Source organism: Desmodus rotundus, chromosome 3 (genome assembly GCF_022682495.2).
Source record: "Desmodus rotundus isolate HL8 chromosome 3, HLdesRot8A.1, whole genome shotgun sequence".
In the NCBI taxonomy this organism is placed as follows: Eukaryota; Metazoa; Chordata; class Mammalia; order Chiroptera; family Phyllostomidae; genus Desmodus; species Desmodus rotundus.
Window position 1 is genome coordinate 70,670,774 of NC_071389.1, and position 7,963 is coordinate 70,678,736.

The 7,963-nt window shown below is 37.8% G+C and overlaps 1 non-coding gene across 1 annotated transcript; it reads left to right on the forward strand.

Annotated features, from left to right (window-relative positions):
• Positions 1-4,636: 4,636 nt before the first annotated feature.
• Positions 4,637-4,743, forward strand: LOC112309453 (U6 spliceosomal RNA). The gene has a single exon (XR_002975248.1). It is a non-coding gene; the product is annotated as a U6 spliceosomal RNA (small nuclear RNA).
• Positions 4,744-7,963: the final 3,220 nt, after the last annotated feature.

The window sequence follows — 7,963 nt, forward strand, 5'->3', positions numbered from 1 at the left end:
TTGAATGTCTTGAATATCCCTACCATCATAGTTTATGCATTTACTATTTCTTGTGCTAGAAATTGTCTTTGTCCAGGACTCAAAAAGATTCACTCCCTTACTTCCTTCAGGTCTCTGCTAATATGGCGTCATATCAGAGAGATCTTTCCCGACTTCCCTATGTAAAAGCAACCTACCCATACTGACATTTCCAGCTCCTCCTACTTGCTTTGCTTATTTCTCTATCTTTGGCATATGTAACCTACTAATAAATTTATATATAAATATGTAAATAAATAAAATTAAACTTTCATGAAGGCAGAGATTTTTGTCTGTTTGTTTATTGCTCTATCTCCATAATCTAGAACTGTCCCTGCCATATCACAGGAACTCAATACATAAGTTTTTAATGAAAAATTCAAAATCTACAACTTCTTTTATGAATATAAATTTTGAAAGTACTTTTAATAAATAATTTAAGCTATATGAAGTATTTATTATTTCTATGTCTTTACCATAAGCCAATATTTTAATCAATCTTCCCAAAGTTCCTCCTAGGGTAAATTCATTACGGAACTCATAATGCATATTTTCTATGATTTATCATTATTACAGAGAGTCTAGATTCCATGCTCAATAGGCTGCTTATTTTCCTTTAGCCCTTTAGCAAACATTAATAAATGCTACTTCCAGGCTTGTGCTGGTTTTGCCATGTGTTCCAACTAGTCGGTTTTAGTACAAACACACTTAATTCAAAGAGAAATCAATGAACTGATTTGGGGATTTCTCCCCATTCAAATGTCTATATTGTAGTTTCATTTGATAAGATCATGCATTTCCATTTTAAAAAGAAGATGACGAATATTTAATAACAAGTACATCTTTCCTTTTTTATAAACTCAAAGACAAATATAAAACTTAAAGTCATGATTGATAGTTGTCACATTATATAGAACCTCTGTCAAGAGACTTCTAAATGGAATGGAGAGTCTTTGACTTTTTTATGAAAAATCAAAAATAAGAAACAGGGCTGAAGTGTCTCAATAAACTTATGTAACATAAGGGCCAAAAATTGGTTCTTCTCTACTCAATGGAAGTGAGACTAAAACAGGAAATTAAACAAGATAAAATTTAAAATGAATGGGTAAGCATCCATTATATACATAATTCTGTAGGAAATTATGATCAGCAAAAAAATGCTTCTTAAACAAAGAAACTGTTTACCCTTAAGTTGTCTACAATCTTGGTTATAGTACAAGCCAAACCCACAACTCCCACCACACGACAACAGATGAAAGAGAGACAAATTATTACTGAGTTTTGGGTTCCAAAGCCTCTTAGGGAAATTGGGAATTTGTGGGGAATCTAAAGAAGAGCCACAGAGATGATTAAAGAGTATAAAATGGAACTTTTGAGGATAGGTTAAAGGAATTGGGATTATTTAGTTTGGAAGCGAGGTGATTAAAAAGTGGTTTCATAATAGCTTTAAAAAATACAGTGTTAGCTAATTGATTATAGTAATTAGCTAGTTTCCATAATGAGAATAAATGGGAAAAATATGCTACCTGACAGATTTGGGTTAAACATACAGTAAGGAAGAGTTTTTAGAGTTTGGAGATAGAATGGGTGGTCGAAGGATGATACAATTTCTTTTTGGCTGATTTAATCTTTAAAAATAATGTAGGGATCCACGCAGCTGACACGCAAAGTCAGGAAGTTAAAAATCAGTCATTTTAAAGGCTGTAGCACCAGTTGATTTCTCAAAATATTTTCTAGATATGTGACCCTTTGACATTATTCAACATTTTCCATGTTTTATAATTGGTTCAGGGTCAATTTTGGATAAGAAATCCTGCACCTTTCCCTCTCCTCTTTAATTTTCATACAACATTAATTATCTCTACAGACTGAAATTTTAAGCGATTAGTATTTTGTATTCACTATAACCAGGCACACAGAAATACCACAAAGGAATGCAGTGTTTGTTTTCTCTGGGAAATATTCCATAGTTCACTGGTAGATGATGTATAGTCTTTTGGCATGTGAAGCCAGATTGACAATAAAAATTACTTCATCAGGGATTGCAATTTATTTTACATTTATTTTTTCCAAATAGTTTTTATAGAAAAATATTAAGTATTCAGGCTGAGTTTTACTTTTTACTTATTAAAGCCCAGCCATCATAAAAGAAATGGTTAATGCAGCGATTATGAAAATAATTATTTTCCGGTCCAAAGACTGTAATTCAGTTGAAAGCTCATAAGAGGGGGCGCTCTGACACAAATCATCACTCTCAAAGCTTGAACAATGTTTGAATTCTTCCAAACAATTTTTAAACAGCCTAAGCAAACCCAAATTTATTTAAAAACACAACTCTCATTGTTTGTTTTCTTAGTGGGTTTTCTTCTTGGCAACAAATTGCCTGAAGTCTTAATAAACTTGGTAACTTAAATGCATTTATGAAGAAATTCGGCCAATGCTTAGGGAAACTATTTGCTAAGAAATTTTAGAATGATTGCATTTTAAGTAGTGTTTACTTTATGAGGTAGAATTAAATTTCTGTGGAGCAAAACTGCTCTATATGCCCTATCATTGGAGTATGCTTTGAACAATCTTAAATGAGATTATGTTTCTCATTAATGAAACAAATAAATCTGAATTTATTTCCTAAAAAGACAAGATATTCCAGTAATGATGTTTTAAAATATCCTCCTGTGTACTTACCTACATTACAGCATTTCAAAATAATAGAAATCTTGGGCATCAAACATATCTTTATTAATTTTCCACTGTGCACATACAAATAAACAGGTAAGCTCAGCACAAACTTTCTAAGTTTTTCAACCCCATTCATTTACCTAGTTTTGCTTTATTTACTATGATGTTAGAACCAGCACTTTGACCACCTCGTTGGTACAATAAACCATGCATGTTAGAGGGAGAGTTGTTTTTTATTCCTTGAAACAGTTTATATTTAAACTGAAAAAAAAGTAAAGAAGGAAAGAAAATAAATCACCTTTACTTTATTTTTACCTATCTCATATTTAGATGCCTTACTATTGGAATTCAACAGTAATAAAAAAAAACACTCAGTATTAAAGGAATGATTTAGCCATGGTGGTGATGAGATAGATGGTATTCTAAAAAGGAAAGTTCAACTGACTTCTGTACTTCTGTTTACAAACTCCTATTCTGTAGCATTCTTCTGTCAAACTGCAAAAAGAACATTTCTAAGAAAATCGGTAGTTTTTCCCAACAATAAAGATCCGTGTTGGAGGAGTGCCATGCTTCCTGACTGTAATGCCTGCACTGAGAACAAGCTACCCTTTAAATTCCTTACATTCTACTCTTCATTTGTTGGGATTTAAAACATCGTCCACCTGAATAAAATTATCACCAGCTTTTTACCTCTGAAGTTTTCAGAGATTCAATTCTACCTAAGGTTCCATTTAGGCAAAAATTAAATTCCCACCTTGTCAGCTGGGCAGGCGTCCGCAGAGTCATGCCAGCGGAACTTAATCCAGACAGCAGTGTTTGTTGTCCAGAAATCTATTTTTTAAAATCTTCAGGTGTGTTTAGAAATAATAATATAATGTTTTTATAGGTCAGGCTACAAGGTGGAGGCAGACTATGTGGCAGAAAATATAAATTCATGGGTCAGGGGAGAATCTATATTTTTTCCTCTAAATTGACAAATAAAATGTTTCTAATACCAAAGGAATTATTTGGCTCACTATTGAATTGCTATTAAAAATGTATTACTGAGAAAACAGACACAAACTGAGATTCTTTAGGAAATAGAATTTTACTATATTTCCTATTATTCACAGTAAGAGTTAGCACCAATGAATTAAATCTAATGAAAAATAAATGTAAAATGTCTTTGTTCTTGGGAAACATGATGAAGAACACTGATGCTCAAAGAAACACAAAAAGAGGTCAGGTCCAATACGGCAGGGGAGAAAGACCCAGAACTCAACTTTTCTCATGTCCACACAAAACACGTACCTACATATAGAGCTGTTCCTCCTGAAAAACAACTGAAGATAGATTGAACTGCTCCTGCACAAGAAATGAGAGAGTGACTCCATGGAGAAGGGCCAACCTACAGTAGGAAAGGATATCTATCACAAAGGGGTTGTATGAAGGCTTTCCGGCCTTGAAGCACAACAATAGAACAGCGTTTTAAAGAGCACCGAGACTATATGTGAAAAAATCCATTTACTAACTGCAAGGCAACTGCCAACTCTAGGGAACTATTAGAGCCCAAATGAAGATAAATCCAAAGAGATCTGCATCAAAACATGTCTAATCAAAATGCTAAAATTTTAAAAAGAAAAAGAATGTTTTTCAAGGCAGCAGTAAGAAAACAGCTAATTGCATGCATGAGAAACCCCATGAGTTAATCAGTTGATTTCTCAGCAGAGACTTTTCAGACCCGAAGAGAGTGGCGGAATATAATGAAAGTACAGGAAATTAATATACAACTTAAAATACCTCACCCAGTAAGGTTATTATTAAGAATTAAAGGGGAGCTAAAGAGTTTCCCAGGATACAAATGTTTCAGGACACAAAGTTAATGTAAAGACATCTGTTGGTTTTACACACACTGTATAAAATGGACTGTTAGAAGGAGGAACTGATAAAACAACTTCATGTGCTCACTTTGGCAGCACATACACTAACACTGGAACGATACAGAGAAGACTAGCATGGCCCCTGCGCAAGGAGGATACGCAAATTCGTGAAGCGTTCCATATTTTTATGGGGAGAAAAGGCAAACAACTGTAACTGAATAACAATAAAAATTTTTAAAAAAAGAAAAAAACCAATTTCATTTAAAATTTCATCAAAAAGAATAAAATACCTAGGAACAAATTTAACTAAAGAAGTGAAAAAATTATACTCTGAAAACTGTGAGATATTGAGGAAATAAATTAAATATCACACAGAAAGATTTACCATAGATAGAAAGAATTAATAGTGTTAAAATGCTCGTATTACCCAAAGCAATACACAGATTCTATACAATGCCTATCAAAATGCAAATGACTTTTTTTTCACAGAACTAGAACAAAGAATCCTTAATTTTACATTAGATCACCATAGACCCCTAATTAGCCAAGGCAATCCTGAGAAAGAAAAACAAAGATAGACATATCATGCTCCTTGGTTTTAAACCATACCACAAAGGTATGCATAGCAATCAAAAAAGAATGGTACTGGACAAATGCGGAAGATGGCGGCAACATAGGTGGGAGCGGAGTCCACTTCCCCTCAACGCCAGGGAAATACCTAGCTGATCTGAGGAGCAGAGCGAACAGCCAACAGTATTCCAGCATATACGAAGATCAGAGACCAAAGATAGAGGACACTGAAAGATCTGAAGGTAAGAAGAGTGCTCAAGGACAATAAGGTCCCCGGGACCCAGGACCGCGCGGTACAAGGGCGGCAGAAGCGCCAGCCCTGGCGCAGGGGCTCCTGCAGGAGTCTTGGGAGAGGGCCAGGCTGCGCTGTGAGCAGCCAGGTGCTTGATTAGACCAGGGGGGCTTGAAAAGGAGGAATTTCTCAAAAAGAAAAAGAAAATAGAGACACTCAGGGGCTAATTAGAGAACTCTCGGTAGTAGCCGAGGCCCCTGGCGCCCCTCCCCCTCCACCCCTGGACTGCTACGCTCACCTGAGGTCCGGTGGCGCGCGCAAGCAGATTAGCGAACGGGACCCACACTTGAAACCCCGGAGGGGCGCCCACACCTGAAACCTCCGAGATAATTTGGACCAGAGTCTAGCTGCTCTACCCACAGGCCCAAAACCTCGGAACCGAGTGCCGCGTGATTCAGTCCCAGGGCGGCCCCGCCCGCCCGAGAGACTCAAGCCTAGGGCGGCAGGATCGGGCCCCCAAGCACAGAGCCTGTGGGTCAGCGGGCTGCGCGCGCTCACCAAGCACAGGGCCAACTGGGTGCCTGTTTTCTAAATACAAAGCTGCTGGCGAGTGTCCTAATCCCAAGGCGGCTGAATCCGCCACCTGCGCGCCAGCGTTCCAAGCCCTGGCGGCTCTATTGGTCCGCCGGCTGCGCGCTCAGGGCACAAAATAACGTCACAGACCCAAAGCGGCTGGATTCCCCTGCTGCGTGCGCACGCGTCACAAGCCAAAGCGGCTGGATTGGCTGATCAACGGACTGATTGACTGCCAGGGACCACACTTACAAAACAGCGAAGAGTGTGACCCAGGAAGAGAGAAAAGTGAAACCAATCCTTCCAAACACCCCCTCCCGTTGCACAGACAGGACACCAGCAGAAATAACCTGACCGGTTTAAAGCCAACAGAAGGTTTTTTTTTTTTTTTTTTTTTAATCCTTTTTCTTTTTTTTTCCTTTCCCCCTGAATTCCTTCTTCCTCTCTCTCTTTTTCTTTTTTTTCATTCCTTCTTCCTCCCATCCTTTACCATTTTTATGTCTTCTTCCTGCCTTCTTTTATCTATTTCTATGTTTTAATTTTTGCTAAAATTCCTTCTTATCTTGCCTCCGATCTTTCTTTATTCCTTCTTCCCTCCTTCCTTCCTTTCCTCCTTTCCTATTTCCTTTTTCCCTCCTTCCCATCTTTGTTTTGGTTTGTTTTGTGTGTGTGTGTGTGTTTTTTTTTTTTTCTTTTCTTTTGCCCCCCCTTTCTCTTTTTCCCACAGGTGAGACAACAAAACCTGGAGTGCTGAAAAGACTAGAGTTAGACCGTGTTAAACACATAAACGTCAGCTCAAGACCAGTGAGCACAGGAGAGTAAGGAGACAGCACCACCGAATCCCATTGGCATTCTACCATAGAAGTTCATATCATAAATCCAGGGAGTCAGAACAAAGCAATTTAAGACGCAGAGGCCAACAAGAAGAGCCTCACAAACAATGGGAAGACAAAGAAACAATTCCCAAATGAAAGGAAAGGAGGAAGTCTCAGAAAGAATACTAACCGAAAAAGAGGCAAGTCAACTATCAGATACTGAGTTCAAAGCAATGGTCATCAGGAAACTCACTGAGCTCTCTGAGCTCAAAGAGAACTACCAGAAACTACAAGGAAACTACAATGAACTCACTGCAAACTATATCAACATGAAAAAGGAAATAGAAAATATCAACAAGAGCCAAGAGGAAATGAAGAATACAATTTCTGAATTGAAGAACACAGTAGAAGGAATTAAAAGCAGACTTGACGAAGCAGAGGATCGGATCAGCGAGCTGGGGGAAAAGGAGAAAAAAACACCCAGAAGGAACAAGAAAAGGAAAAGAGGCTCAGAAAGAATGAAGAGGCAATAAGGGAAATGCAGGACAACATGAAACGTAACAATATCCGTATAATAGGAATACCAGAAGGAGAAGAAGAAGAGCAAGGGATAGAAAACCTGTTTGAAAAAGTAATGATGGAAAATTTCCCTAATCTGAGAAGAGAAAAAGTCACCCAAATCCAGGAATCACAGAGAGTCCCAAACAAGAGGAACCCAAAGAGACCCACTGCAAGACACATCATAATTAAAATGGCAAATTTCCAAGACAAAGAGAGGATCTTAAAGGCAGCAAGGGAGAAAAAGGAAGTAACATACAAGGGAGCCCCAATAAGGTTAGCAACTGACTTCTCAATGGAAACGCTCCAAGCCAGAAGAGAATGGCAAAAAATATTCCAAGTAATGAGAACCAGAGGCCTGCAACCAAGACTACTTTACCCAGCAAGGCTCTCAATCAAGATAGAAGACCAAATAAAGAGTTTCCCAGACATAAGAAGTCTAAAAGAATACAGCTCCACCAAACCAGCTCTGCAAGAGATGCTAAAGGGACTGCTTTAAGGAAAGGAAGGAAAAGAGAAAGACAGAGGAACACAGGTAGGAAATAATGGCAATGAATAACTACCTATCGATAATAACCTTAAACGTAAATGGATTAAATGCTCCAATCAAAAGACATAGAACAGCTGAATGGATAAGAAAACATGACCCACACATATGC